Source organism: Falco rusticolus, chromosome 5, assembly GCF_015220075.1.
Source record: "Falco rusticolus isolate bFalRus1 chromosome 5, bFalRus1.pri, whole genome shotgun sequence".
Taxonomy (NCBI): Eukaryota; Metazoa; Chordata; class Aves; order Falconiformes; family Falconidae; genus Falco; species Falco rusticolus.
In genome coordinates, this window is record NC_051191.1 from 76,699,810 (window position 1) to 76,714,519 (window position 14,710).

General features: G+C 44.5%; 1 long non-coding RNA gene across 4 annotated transcripts in view; it reads right to left on the reverse strand.

Moving 5' to 3' along the window:
• LOC119149344 overlaps positions 1 to 9,270 on the reverse strand; it is a 118,286-nt gene extending 109,016 nt beyond the window's left edge. For 3 of the 4 annotated variants that reach the window (XR_005104663.1, XR_005104661.1, XR_005104664.1), the window contains exon 1: positions 9,188 to 9,270. This is a non-coding gene — a long non-coding RNA (uncharacterized LOC119149344). The remainder of the gene's footprint in view (positions 1 to 9,187) is intronic. The other variant, XR_005104662.1, reaches the window with a different exon arrangement.
• Between the last annotated feature and the right edge of the window lie 5,440 nt (positions 9,271 to 14,710).

Below are 14,710 nucleotides of genomic sequence, written 5' to 3' on the forward strand. Positions count from 1 at the left end.
AGCTCATAGGAGTATCTGATGCCTAATATATTTTACAGCTATGCCTAAGTCTGGCAAAATCACATATTTTTTCTCAGAATTCAATACAGATCAGTTCATTCCCAAAAATATTCAAGTAAATTGGTTATTGCTTGTCCACTGATTTGAAAGCAATAAATAACCAAACACAATGGTAAATATTTAAATAAAAGATTCTAGGGTTTCTCTTTCTGCTACTACAGCCAAAACAGCAAGTTGGAATACCCACTTAAGATCTAAAAGTTAAAAAACAATAAATAAAATAAAGTTACAATGGATAGATGTGTTCTATCACAGCAGACCTCCCACTTCAAACTACAGAGAGGATCTCTTTGCCCTGTAAAATTTAGAGACTTTTTTTAGTTATTGAGCTTCGGTTAGAGATACCAAGAAGTAGTGGGGTCAATGTTCGCTGTCTGTATATGGAGTCTATAGCTGGTAAGTATTTTTGCACATGCCAGCCCCTTTCCCACTAAAAATATCACCAGCAATGGAGAGTGGAAGTCCCTGACAGTGCAATGTAGTGTACAGCGATGTCTTATATTACTTAAGACACCTCTGACTCTCATTAGACTTGAATAAGAACTAAACACAGACCAAAAGATTTGGCCTGATGTTTCTTTTGGATTCATAATGAGCCAAATTCAGCAACAGTTATGAGGATTTAATTACCTTCTACTTGAATCAAACGAGGTTTTGTACACAAGTCTGAACACTGGGGCTAGTTCATAGGCATTTTTTCCAAACTTTAATCTAGGATCTGCTCTTAAACAAAATGTAACTGCCTTCAGAAGCAGCTTTGTTTACAAAAAACAAGATGGCAAAATACAGCTTTTTGTTATTTACAGCTTTGCTGCAGTTTTATGAGAGCCAAATTTTTTCTTATGCTCATCTCTTCCTTACAATGAAAGTATACAATCATGGACGCCTTGCACATTTCATTTCAACTTCAAGCCATTCTGACAAAAGAAAGCATTCAAATTCACAGCTGGATACAGCTTTGGTGAAATCAATAGAGCTGTCACAGCTTACTCCTACAATGAATCTGACCCTAAATCTAAACCTACATGGCAGGGAGAAGAGAAAAAGTGACAGGAACCATGATGGAGGAAGCCTCGCATGATAATAATTAAAAATTACTTGCAAGAGGAATGTCCACATTGGGATTAACAGCAAATTCTTACTTGATTGGAACAAACTATAAATCTTAGTGCTCCAGAAAATGAGCTTTCCCTGGTAAATCATTTCAAATGAGCTCCCAAAGGATAAGATGTATATCAAATCTGGTAATGTGTTATAATTGGAACCAGTGATCTTGTAGTGACTTCAGAACATAAGTGAGACAGTAGCCCCAAGAAGGCCATCTCTCAAGTTCCAGTGGACTTCAGAGAAGGGAAGGAAGACCCTGTTTCCTCATATGCAAGCAGGAGGAACAAGAGTTGGGTGAGAAGGGCCGTGGCTCCCTCTTCCACCCTTTCTCCATTAGTAGAACTAGACTGATTTTGTTCATGTCCACAGGATCCAGCAAACATGGTGTATCTGTGACAGATGACTTCTCTCCAAGTATCAAGGGAAATAGACCCCAAATCCTAAATAGTGCAAGGGCTTCTTGCCTGCTACAGCTCGCTACATTGAAAGGCACCACTGAACCCCAAGAAAGCAATAGGACAGTGTCGTGGTTTAACCCCAGCCAGAAACCCAGCACCACGCAGCCACTTGCTCACTTTCCCTCACCCAGAGGGATGGGAAGGAGGATCAGAAAGGAATATTACACTCAAGGGTTGAGATAAGAACAATTTAATAGTTAAAGCAAAAGCTGCGCACGCAAGCAAAGCAAAGCAAGGAATTCATTCACCACTTCCCATGGGCAGGCAGGTGTTCGGCCATCCCCAGGGATGCAGGGCTCCATCACACGTAACGGTTACTCGGGAAGACAAATCCCATAATGCCAAATGTCCCACCTTCCTTCTTTTTCCCCCAGTTTATATACTCAGCATGACGTCATATGGTATGGAATACCTCTTTGGCTAATTTGGGTCACCTGTCCTGGCTGCGTCCCCTCCCAATTCCCAGTGCCTCTCCAGCCCTCTTGCTGGCAGGGCCCAAGGAACTGAAAAGTCCTTGATTTAGTATAAACATCACCCAGCAACAACTAAAAACTTCATTGCGGTTATCAACATTGTTCTCACATCAGAGCCAAAACACAGCACTGTACTAACTACTAAGAAGAAAGTTAACTCCATCCCAGCTGAAACCAGGACAGACAGAAAGAATTCAGAAGATGATGCCACCTACAAGTTACACAGTACTCGTCCACTGAGCAATAGAAGGATTTTGACTTAAAGTCCCAAGACTGCGAATGCCTAGAGTTCAGTACAAATCTGCAGTTGATTTGAGCGCTGCCTGCTGTCATGCAATTATGCTCAGTTTTGTGTAGAATGAGGTCCTGGGGTAAATGTCATGCCTTGAGAGGAGGGGTGCAAGGCACCCTTCTTCTGCAGTTGTCACTTTGGCGATGGTCTCCCCTGGATTTAAAACAGGACTACAAAAATATGCTAGAATATGAGACACAAAAAGAAGCAGCGTGGCTGGCAAACAGCAACAAGAAAGACAAAAACTGATTTCTTGATATGAGATCTAATTTGCTGGTAAAAATATTGAATGAGATAACTCTTGCTCACTAACAGTGGCCAGATGAGCGGAGTTCACAATTTCTGTGGTTGTGCTGGATACTATCTCTTATGTCAGCACTTTCAGATGTGTAGTTCAGAGTAGACTAGAGTGGTAGACTAACTCCTCTACCAAATAACACGGAATTATCTCTGGAAATGTTTTTGGCCATTACTGAAGGCTATGCACATTAAAGTACTCTAAAAATCTTTAAAAACACAACCTTTTAGTTAAAAAAGCCTGCTATTTTATTAAACAGTACAGTTGCTTAGTTGTTTGTTTAGACTTTTAGGCTTTTGCAGGAGAAAAATACATGTACCAGACACCAGCTCATTACACTAATTAGTCTGTTTTATGAAGAGCTATTATTAATTTTCTGCACCAGGAAATCTGAGGCAAACTATACTGTAAGTGTAAACAGAAGAGCTAACTGGGAAAATAACAATCAGACAAAGATAGTGTTGCATGGCATATGCAACAGTTCCATAAGTGTGGCTCACTGGTGACCTGCTAGGCAATGTTAAACGGTCTGCATCTGCTCTGTGCAACCATACAGCTTGAACAGCGCCTGCGACTGCAAACGCCACCATGTGAGCTCCCGGTAGGAATGCTGAGAGCCGACTATGCTCTACCACTCGAACCGATGGGAGATGCCACCCTGGGGCTTATTCAGGTCTGATAGGGCATTTGTCTTTGCCCATGTGGAACGTGTTTTGAGTGCTAATAAAATAAGGGTGATCCAGGCGATGGTACTATCACCCAATCTTTTCCATGCCATTTTACAGTCATTAGTCACAAAAATACTTTCAAATATTGGCAGTCTTATGCACGGGATCACAGGGTAATTCTGTGGATACTTAGGTAGTTAACCCAATCAGACACTTCAAAGGAAAGATTTTAAAAGGCCCTGTTTCCTCTGTTACAAACATAATTAGAAATTTGGTTTCTCCCCAGACTGCGCGGCAGTCAGCTAGTAGAATGCATTTCCTCTTCTCTCTGACACGTGCCAATCAATTGCACTGTGCTCCTGCCATTCAATTACCACAGTATAGAAAGCAAATGTTAGCACAGGGAATTCTATGAGTTCTGTAGCCTTCTGAAAATCCAGCATGCTATGAACAAATGACAAAAGCTATATAAGGAGGTTCAGTCAATTCTCTGTAAAGGGAGTTGAGAAGTAAAATAAAGCAGACATTGCAGGGCCAAGTGAAAAACAGCAGGACAAGAGCAAGACTCACTAGTCATCTAGCAAAAATGCAGCACTGTGCAGCATTTTACACAGATAGAAAAGCCCTTCTTCATCTTCCCCCCACAAAAAAAAGCCCCAAACCAAGCCCGTCCAAAATGAATAAACAAACCCACCATAGTTCAAACACTCAGAGTTGTCATTACCCAGCTCAGTGCTTTGGACTACTAGGGAGAACGCAGGGCAGGAAGGGGAGAACACCACCTTTCTGATAACTTAAGCCATCTTCATGTTATCAAACCGAAATTAAGTAGATCTGAGCAGAACATCCTCGCTGTTTAACACACGGCAAATTAAGCAGTTGCTGGGTACTGCACTGCATCTTCATCCTCTGTATGCTCAAATTGTTAGAATAATCTCTGACTGGGTTTTAACGCGAGCTTGAGTCAAGCAGCTTCTTGGGTGCATTTCAGGAGTTAGCTTGGTCAGGAACCATTCCCAATGGGCAGTCTGCATGCAGCCATCCTGTTTCAAAGGCTGAGAAGTGTTTAACAGTCTGGACATGGGCTATGCCATGCCAGTTGGCCTCAGTGCCAAGAAACAGTCACAAGCACACTTAACTTACTAGCATAGCCCTTCTACAGCAGTAACCCCTGGCAGATGTCCTAGCTCTGTAGTCATCCATTAAAAGAAATTAGCCTCCAAGCATTCTTTCTCCACCACTCAGGTGGAAAACAACCTTTTCTTTTTCATCTGATGCATGGCTAAGCATCACCATTACTACAGTCACTTGGCTGAAACACTTGCAGTGGCAACCATGCAAGTTTGGCTCCCTAGAAACCATAAACAGGGAGGGTCCATTTCTCAGAGGCCAAGAGCTCAAATGAATGGGTTCTGGCTGCAAGATCTAACTTATCATAAATACAGGCAGACAATAAGTGTATTTGAAACAAACAAACGCAAGCCGATTCTGCCGTTGCCTCCTCAGGCACCACCAAGCTTTATCTCAGGTACTGGGGGGTTGTGCCAGCTATTTGTATCATGCCCAAGCCAGAGGGAAATTCACAGACCTTTCACTACTACTATACCCTTTTTACAGGTTCAGCAGACATATTTAAATCAATTTGTTGGCAAAAGGACCATTGCAACCTCTAAGGCAGCAACAGCTATGCGGCTTGTTAGCTAGGCTACAAAACAGTATGGTAAGTAGAAGCACATCCTGCTGCTGCTGACTTCATTAGCAAAGCTTTCTTTGACTCCAGAAAATTGGGTTGGAGCTCTGAAGTACTCATAAAAACCAAGTGCAACTGGTATTTTTGTGGACTCTAGACATTTTCTGGTAGAAATGTATGTGCATCTGGTCTATTAACAGTCAGCTTGCCTTTCTTAGCTACCTCTCACAGACCCTGCAGAAATAGTCCATAGTCCATAACAAGTCCATACACTGAAAGTCAAAGATTACTCATATAATCAAATTTGAACTTTCATCAGATACTGAGCCTGGTTCTCTTTCCACTTACACTGCATTTACACCTGCAAAATATCAGTGCCTGTATCAAGAATAACTTACCTGCACTGAATAGCTCCTGATTTATATTTCACTTGGAATTCACGCTGGTGCATAAAAAGTCATAAATCAGATCCATTGCTTATATTTTTAAGTACACTACTACTAGTATGAGGGCAAGATCCTCAGTTACCATAAATCAGAACAGCTCTGCTTGCTTTCCCATCTTCAGAAGAATTACAGCATTTATAGCCACTAAGGGATTTGCCCCTCATTTCTTCTCATTTCAATAATTTAATTGATAAGAGTTTCCCAAGTGTCTATATACCAAGTTCTTGCATCTGAGGCGTGTTTCACTATAGTTACAAGATGGATGTTCTTGCAAATGGCATAAACATATTTCTGGCCAGTTTAGATAGAAATGTAGAAGGCGGTTTCTAACAGAATAATGAGGATGTCTTACAGTGTTTCAGTCAGAACCATGGGACTACATCGTTTTCTTTTCTTGGAAGAATAAATAAAGCTTTAGAATAGAATTCTTTTTCTATTTATATATATCTGAATATATCTGAAAGCTTCACGATTTTGTATTGTGTTTGGCAAGACAGACAGCAAGTCTCACCTTCATTTTCTCTTAGCTCTTTTTCTTTAAAGCCTAATACATTCTATTTTATGTAACCTAAAGTAAAAGGATCACTGTAACCTTGTCCTTTATTTCATTTTATTCCCCTTGAAAGAGTGCCAGTCTCTGCAATTGTCAGGGAACAATTAAAGCTATGAAATCCCCCACGCAGATGAAGGGTGAACAGTTTATGGCTCTAACACAATTTGTTGTTCTCATGATGGGGTTATAGTGAACAACCGGCAGCAGAGCCACACCAGACTAAGTTCCTGCATGATCTGAAATGGGCTACCAGAGGCTTCCATGGTGTGGTAGGTTGACCTAGACTGGCTGCCAGATGCCCACACATCTGCTCTCTTATTCCCTCTCCTCAACAGAACAGGGGGTGGTAACAATGTGGAAAAGCTCACAGGTTGAGATAAAGACATGAAAAATCACTCACCAATTATCATCACAGGCAAGATAGACTTGATTTGGGGAACATTAATTTAATTTGTTGCCAATTAAAAATAGAATAGGATGGTGAGAAACAAAGACAAAAAACCTAGAACACCTTCCTGCCACCCTCCCCTTCTTCCCAGGTTCAACTTCACTCCTTCACTCCCAGCTCTTCTATTCCCCTCCCTGGAGCAGCACAGGGGGGTGGGGATGGTGGGTTGCAGTCAGTCCATAACAGCTCCTCTCTGCCACTCCTTCTTCCTCGCACTTTTCCCCTGCTCCAGTCTGGGCCAGTCAGAAGGACTGCTGGCTGCGGTCCTTCACAAACTGCACCTGCATGAGCTCCTCTCCACAGGCCACAGCTCCTGCTGGGAGCCTGTTCCAGCATGGGCTCTCCACAGGCTGCAGCTTCCTTCAGCGCATGCCCACCTGCTCTGATATGGAGTTCTCTGTGGGCTGCAGTGTAGATATCTGGTCTGGCATGTTTCTCTTCATGGGCTGCAGTGAAATACCTGCTTCACCATGACCTCCTCCAGGGGCTGCAGGCAACTCCGCTCTGCTGCTTGGAACATCTCCTTCTCCGACTTTGGTATCTGCAGGACAGTTTCTCACACTTCTTCCCTTCCCTTCTCTCTCTCTCTCTCTTAACAGAGCTGTGGTGCACTTTTTTGTTGTTTTTTTTTTAACCCTTTCTTAAAGATGCTTTCACAGATGTGCCCCAGCTGATGGGCTCGCCTTGCCCTGCAGTGGGTCTGTTGGAGCTGGTGGGAAGCAGCTGTATCTGGCAAGGGGCAGCCCCTTGCCTCTCCTCACAGAGGCTGCCTCTGCAGCTCCCGCTACCAACAGCTTGATGCCTACACCCAATACACAGGGCCAGTCACCCTGGCACCTTCACCAGTGTTTGTTAGCCACAGGAAAAATTCTGGCGTCAGATCACAGACTATCCACTGTAAAATGGTGTCTTTTGATTGCCTGCCTTTTCTTACTTCCCTAACTCCACTTATGAAATCCTTAATTAATATATTCTCAGTTTCCAGTTGTTACTTCTCCCTATTTTCATTCCATGGCATGGGGGGTGGGAAAGGCTGATGCTAGAAGAATCAACTACCTAGAGCCAGTCTTCACCCTACTCAGTGGGCGACCAAAGAAGTTTTCTCCTTACTCCATTCAATCCAGGGAAAACAGTAGTAGCACTTGCTTTATGGGAAATGCAAAACAGAAGCAAATAAACATAAAATCTCTCTCTAGAAAGAATGAGCAATCACTTAGATATGACATCCTCTCCTGTATGTAAGCTGTCCTGTGTGACACACTAAGGCAGAGCTTTCTGGATTCCAGCATGTGTGTCTTTTACATGGACAAACCACCTCCAAGAGCCCTGCCCCTTAAAAGGTCTAATGTTATTTAAGTGGCTGAGCATGTTCATTTGTTCCTGTGTTTATCCAACAAGGTGGTACAGCCAGAAGCATACCTCTGACAAATCAGGCAGGGACCTGGCACCACTCTAATCTGTAGCAATAACCTTCTTGCTATGGCAAATGAGGCTTTTCAGCAAATACAGAAATTTCCACTCCAAGATTTGATAAAATAGCTCAAGACTGAGATAACCGACAGGATGTGCATTTATTTTGCAAAGAGAAAATTATATGTTATGAGCTCAGGGAGTGTGTAACACTGTGTCCCAAAAGCAGAATTTCCCCCAAAGTTAAAGCCAACCTGCAACACATCAAACAAGGAAGTTCAATAGCACACAGTCTGCCTCCTATACTGCCCTGTCCACAGTGTGGACACTTTAATCACTTATTAATCACCTTATTTTTCTGTTGTCTAACAATAAGCACAGCTTGAACCAAGGCAGAAGTGCTGCGTGGTTTTCTTTCACCAAACTGCTTTGGAGGCTGGAGTCAGGGACTGTGCTGGTACAAGGGCTTGCTGCAAGGGTGGAGGGAAAAGCGCCTCTGAGCTTCGTGCTCTGTCAGGGTGAGGCTGCAGGTTTGGTCTGAAGAAAATACAGTGTGGCTGTTGAAATTCTCTGCTGTTACGTTTAAGGGGAGTAAAGAAAGAAAAATTATCTTAGGAGGGAGGCCATCCCTAACTGCCCCTGATAAAGAAGAATCTGGTTTACATGTGGTTTATTCCACAGTTCTGTTTGCCAGGAGTGCTTTCGCCTTTTCTGTGAAGTACCTGAAACAGAGAGGTTTTATAGTGCAGGACCTTTTACAGGCCGGTAGTCTGTCACAATAGCTCAACTTAGAGCATGTTCTGGTAATCAGAATGACCAAATGACAGCCACACTGTATTTTCTTCAGACCAAACCTGCAGCCTCACCCTGACAGAGCACGAAGCTCAGAGGCGCTTTTCCCTCCACCCTTGCAGCAAGCCCTTGTACCAGCACAGTCCCTGACTCCAGCCTCCAAAGCAGTTTGGTGAAAGAAAACCACACAGCACTTCTGCCTTGGTTCAAGCTGTGCTTATTATTAGACGACAGAAAAATAAGGTGATTAATTAATAAGTGATTAAAGCCCTCCCTCACGCAGGGAGGCAGGTGCCCCGCTAGCCGCCCCACGGGGACCAGCCGCCCTCACGAACAGGGCCCCGACACGGGCCTTCTGCCGCTGTGCCAGGCCCCGCTCGGCGCTACGGCGGCGCAACGCGGCTGTTCCGCCCGGACGGCCCCCGCTGCTCCCGGCCACGTCCCCACACAAAGCTGCGGCGGCCTCCGGGCTCCCCAGCCCCGGGTCGTTACCTGCGGCCCAGGGCGGGAGCGCGGCGCCCACCGGTACCGGCCCGGCTCCGCACCTCTTCGAGGCCCTCCTGTGCCGGGACGCTGTTGCCGCAGTAACAACAGCCTTCGCACCTGATTGGGCAGAGCCGCCGCCGTTCGCGTGGCAACAGTAAGGCAGGTCCCTATTGGGTGCTCGCCCTGCCGGCCCGGCCCGCCCCTCGCACCGCCGGCGCCCCGTGGGGGCGGGTAGAGGGTGGCGGGAGCCGCGGGGCCGCGCTGTGCCGTGCCCCGGAGCCGCGGCAGGCGTTAGAGCCACCCCCGGCCCCCGCAGGTCAGGGCCGCCGCCGCCCTCGGGAGCAGGCAGGGCCCAGGGCCCGAGCCCGGAGCCTCGCGTAGGGAACCGGGGATGGGTCCAGGCGCGGCACAGGGGCCGTGACCGTGGGTGACTGTGGCCATCCCCGTGGCCGTGGCGTGCCCGCTGGCCAGGCTCTGAACTCAGGAGCAGCTGAGGGGGTGTCTGTACCTGCTTGCCCCCGTCGGTGCATGAGTGCCTTTGGTTAAGATTCCATGGAGCATTTCAGTGAGAAATTGAGCTCTTTAAGGCTTGATTCAGTAAAAAAACCCAGACCTTTTCATGGTAGGGTGTACCATCTTGATTTAAGCCCTTTTTGTTAATTCTAAAAGGACTGCGTAAATTACTGCAGTCCACCATGAGAAAAGAGGCCTTATTCTATGACATTCCCTAAGCTTTGGTGTCTTTTTTGTTCTTATTTTTTTTCTTTCTTTCCTTTTTTTCCCCTCAATAAAATGAATGAGATTTTTTTGGAAATTATATTGTAGCCATTGTCTCAAAAAATGACAGTTATCTTGCAGAGTCCAGACACACTGGCCATGCATCAGCAATTAAGCAATAACATTTTCTGTTTTCAAAAGTCCACAAACAAGTTCAGTATTTCAGTAGTTCTTGATACAGACTAATGCCCTACAGGACATGTTAAAGCTCTGAATCCCACAAATAATTGTGTACGTAACTTTCATGTGGTCCCTTTGAATTCAGTGGCAGTAATTTAGAGACAATAACTTGAGCAGAAGTATGTAAGATTGCAGCAATGTAATGGCTGTACATAGCATCATAGTTATTGCTAGGAAAAAAAAGGAATAGTTCTAAAATTATTTCTTCATTTCAAAGACTTCATGTAAATCTACTCCAGATTACTGGGTATAAAAGTGACCAAATGGTCCATACTTGCATGGTTCAAACCCAAATGCTTACAGCTTGAATTGGCCTTTATCATATTTTTCTTCATTTTTTTTTTTATCCTGTTCAGAATACACAATCTTACCCATATATTTAATACTAAAAACAAAGTCAGAACTAGTTTCAGTCTCTAACCTCACTGGGATTTACTGAGGGAACAATGAACGTGTCCAAAAAGGTCTGGCTGTTAAGAGAGACTAACCCCTAAGCAGGGGCAGCTGAAGCAGGGTGGTTAAACAACTGAACTGGAAACCCACTGTGGATCTTCCGCTGTGTGTTTCAGTCTTGCCAACTATGGAGTGGTGGCATTCCCAGGAACTGGAAATCTTCTGCAGCATTCCCAGTATTACCTGTTTCAATAGGGTTAGAAGTGCCTTTTTTGGGGGGTTGCAGCACCAGAAACAAGGTGCAGAAGCAAACAAGAATGGTACATGAATAACCTGGGAAAAGTTAAAATCTGGAGTGGTGCAAGCTTTGAGTAGGGAGCATTTGTAATCACCTTTGTCTCCTCTGGTATTTCCTCAGTATTTATTAAGCTCCAACCATTTGATTGTGTGATGTATGGGCGAAAATAAAATACTGCCTTCCCAGTGGAGTTTGAAATCTAAACATTTTCCTTGGTTCTTGTTTTGTTCTAATTGGTTCCTTCATGCTGAGTTCTTAGAGCTCTCACATATTTTATGTGACTCTTTTCCAAAGCCGTACGAAAGCAGATGTAAGGCCTGCGAGGGCTGAAGCCTTAGCACACTGTTACACCAGCTGTGTTACTGTTATCTGCATGTGAGGATTAAATTGTCATCTTACATTCAGTGCTGGCAAAAGCTGAGTATGTGACAGAGATGGTGACAGTGGATTTAACGTCTGGGTGGCAGTTACTTTGAATATCACTCGTACCACACATATCAAGCAAGTCAGTGTATTAGCGACTGTGATTGGAATCAGTCAGCTGCCATTACTTTACCGTTCTTTCTGCATCTTGCATGCTGTCACACAGCATGTCTTGCTGCAGCACTCCCTCCTACAAAACAATACTCCTTCCAAAAGTAGGTTTTCGTTAATTCATTCCATGTGGCAGTGTGGATCTGTCTCCCCTTCTTGCCAAAGGACACGAGTCCACCTTTGTAGACCATCTTTCACAGGTTAAACTTGGTCCATATGTGAAATAGACTGTTGCCAAGTGGAGACTGCATTCAGCCGCTTGCAGAGCTCTTTCTGAAGAGCTCTGACAAGGCTTTGGGAGATCACCTCCAAGCCAGGGCAGCACCCAAGGACACGCTTTGGCTCCTTGCAGCTGCAGTTCACAAATCAGCCTATTATCTGAAACCAGCATCCATATCAGTTTAAGTTAATATGTCAGCCTGTAAACTGCAGCAGCTGAGGAGCCAGCACACATTTGCTTCTGCTGTCTCTCCTCCATGGTGGCCATTTCTGGCAGAGAGGCAGAGTGGACAGCTGGAGGTGGTAGCTTCTAAAACTACTTGTGTGCATTGCCAGGGCTTGTCATCTGTGCACGGTGAGAACTCCAGCAAGAGTTGTTGCGTGGCTTTACAATTCTATCCATTGATCGAATGGTAAAATCCAGAAAAATGATACCGGCACAGCACCGCTTACCAAAAGAACCTCGTGTAGGTTCCTGCATTAGCAGGGAGTACAAAGGCTTCTCCTTTCTTTTCTCTATTTCACTGGTGTAGACAGCTTCAGTGTTTCTAAAACCAATTTACGGTGAGGAGTCCTATGCTGCAAACAGTAATTCCTGCATGCTGGCATCCCAAAGCACAGAAAATTGCCCTGCATTTTTGTAAACTTTTCATACATTCATTTTTAAAGACCACAGAGCTCAGATGCTTTCTGGAGGACACTGGATGTTACATGCTCCTATGGATGATTCAAGCCTGAGAGCTGGAAAGAGGCACGGTTCCAGTCTGCCTGCAGAACTTGCCATCGCTCTCCCATCTTTTAGAGGGGCGATTTATGTGCAGCTGGACCAGGGCAGAGTGGCATCAGCGCTGTTGACTTCCTCGCCACTCCCTGAAGATAGAACAGCAGTTTTTTACTGGAGTATGACTCAGCATGCGAGGTCTAAACCTCATTATGCCAAAATCTGAGTAAGTTTTATTTTTAAATTAAGGTGCTCATTTTTGCACTCTCTTTCCATTGCCAGCATGAAGCCGATTATTGGTTGCATTTATTTCTATCTGTGTAATACACACCATGACAGGTAGCAGAAAATATTAATCTGCATGTTTTATGATTCAAACACAAGAGGACACCAGTCTGCAGATCCTGCAGTAAAGGCATCAAATGGATCATGTAGTGAGATTACATATCCTTATTTCTGTACTGTGTCCTTCCGATGGGTGTGGTCACTGGTTTGGGATTTGTTATTATTTGATTCAGCTGAATCTCTGTTTAGCCTCTTTCCTTTGACTGAAGAGGCAAATGCTGTTCCTTAATCCTCCTCTAAAGCTTTGCTGGTAGCTACTAAGTGGTGTTATTTATAGCCCAGGCAAGACTGAATGGCTTATAATAATGGTGACTCAAGCCTATAAATCTTTATAATTATTGCAAGAACTACTGGTGCCATGTTATGTGGTGATGCTTACACAAAAATGCTGGGAATCTTTAATGGTTACACATTAGCTTTCTTTCTTTCCTCTTTACTTCCCAACTTCACTGAAGTGAACACTTAAACCTTTTGTATAGAAAACCATGCAAAAATTTCTTACCTAGATTAGTTTCCCCCCAGTTCCTTCACGTTAATGCTTTGGAGGGCTCTTGTTGAGGCAAGTCACTTAACGGTGCTGGCATATGAGGTGCCTCACCAACTGAAGCTGCTGAGGTGGAGAGGCAGGAGTCACAGCGGTGCTCAGCACAGCTGGGGGGCTGCTGGGGGCCTTACAGCCAAGGCTTCCCAGTACAGCGCGATGTGTGTCTGCTTGGTGATGGGCTCATCCAGTGAAGTGGTGTATTTGGTGTTTCCACGAAGGTACATGGCCAGTGATGGCTGGTTTGAACGAATGCTGAGTACTCGGTGCTTCATAGGAAAGGGGGCTACCTCTTGGTGATCTGAAATACCATTGCAATGAAGCCATCTGAATCCTCCCTGTATCTGGCAGATTTGTATCACTACATGGGCTACCCGCTGCTAACTATGATAAATCTTGCTAGCATGCTAACTTTGTGGCAGTTACCTCAGCAGAAGTTTACCAAATTTGAATGCTGAGAGGAGACAAAAATAAATCTCTTGGCTTTATGGTATTTTTGTGCTTCATTTGCAGTGCATTTGCATCAATGAGGCGTTCTCTCCAGAGACAATTTGGGGCACTTGGCCAGGGGGTGCCTGTGTTTGTACAGAAAGTCATTTGGCCAAGTCCTGGAAGTTCAGGTTGTCAAACTAGGAATGCGCTTACTACCTATGGACTTTAATAGAAAGACTGAAATGCTTTCAAGGACTGGGTAGGTCCTTTCTACCAAGGAAAAGTAGAATTTCAGCACAGCTTATGTGGGAATGGGCTTTGACCAGACTTTCTACTCTTGGATAGATTTCACCTGATAGCACAGAAAGCAACAGTCAAGGGGTAGGAAAGAACAGCTCTGGCTAAGGACAGTCTTTCTGGTCATAGTAAGCAGATTCCTAGCACACAGCAACTTTCTTGTCTAAAAGGAACACCAGCACAGCAGTAGGTGCACAGTGGATTGACACAGAGGCTATTACTCTCTATGATAAGGAAACTTTTTTTTTTTGGCCAAATTAGCAGTTCCCTCTCCAGCCCGGTAGCTGGTGGCCCTCTGCACCAGCTCAGTTTGGCAATGGCATGTGTATACACCTGGGTGTTAAAAATGTGGCCTTAGAACATTTTTGGCTTTGGGGGCTGGGGTGGTCTCCTGCTGTAGCAAAGGAGGCCGGTTGTGCCTGGGAACAGGAGTAGGATTCCCTGGTGTCTTCAGAAATAAAATACAAGAAGCTTTTTAGGCAGCCAGTAAGGATGTATTGCTCATACATCCTCGGGATTAAGTGACTTAAGTAGATTTTTGGTACTAATGAAATTTTCTTCTGACTCTAATCTGCAGGAACTGTGGGGTGATTTTGTCTTCTCTGTGGTAAGAATGATTTCTCCTACTCCTATCTTCTTGCAGTTTGTGGGTTTTGGTCTCCTATATGACACAGACTAGTAGGACTCCTCAGCATGGAGTTGCCTGAGAGGTACAAGATAGAAGTGTGTAAAACCTTGCATGGACTGAACAGTGACTGTGTCGTGTGTCATAATGCAGGAACACAGGAACAC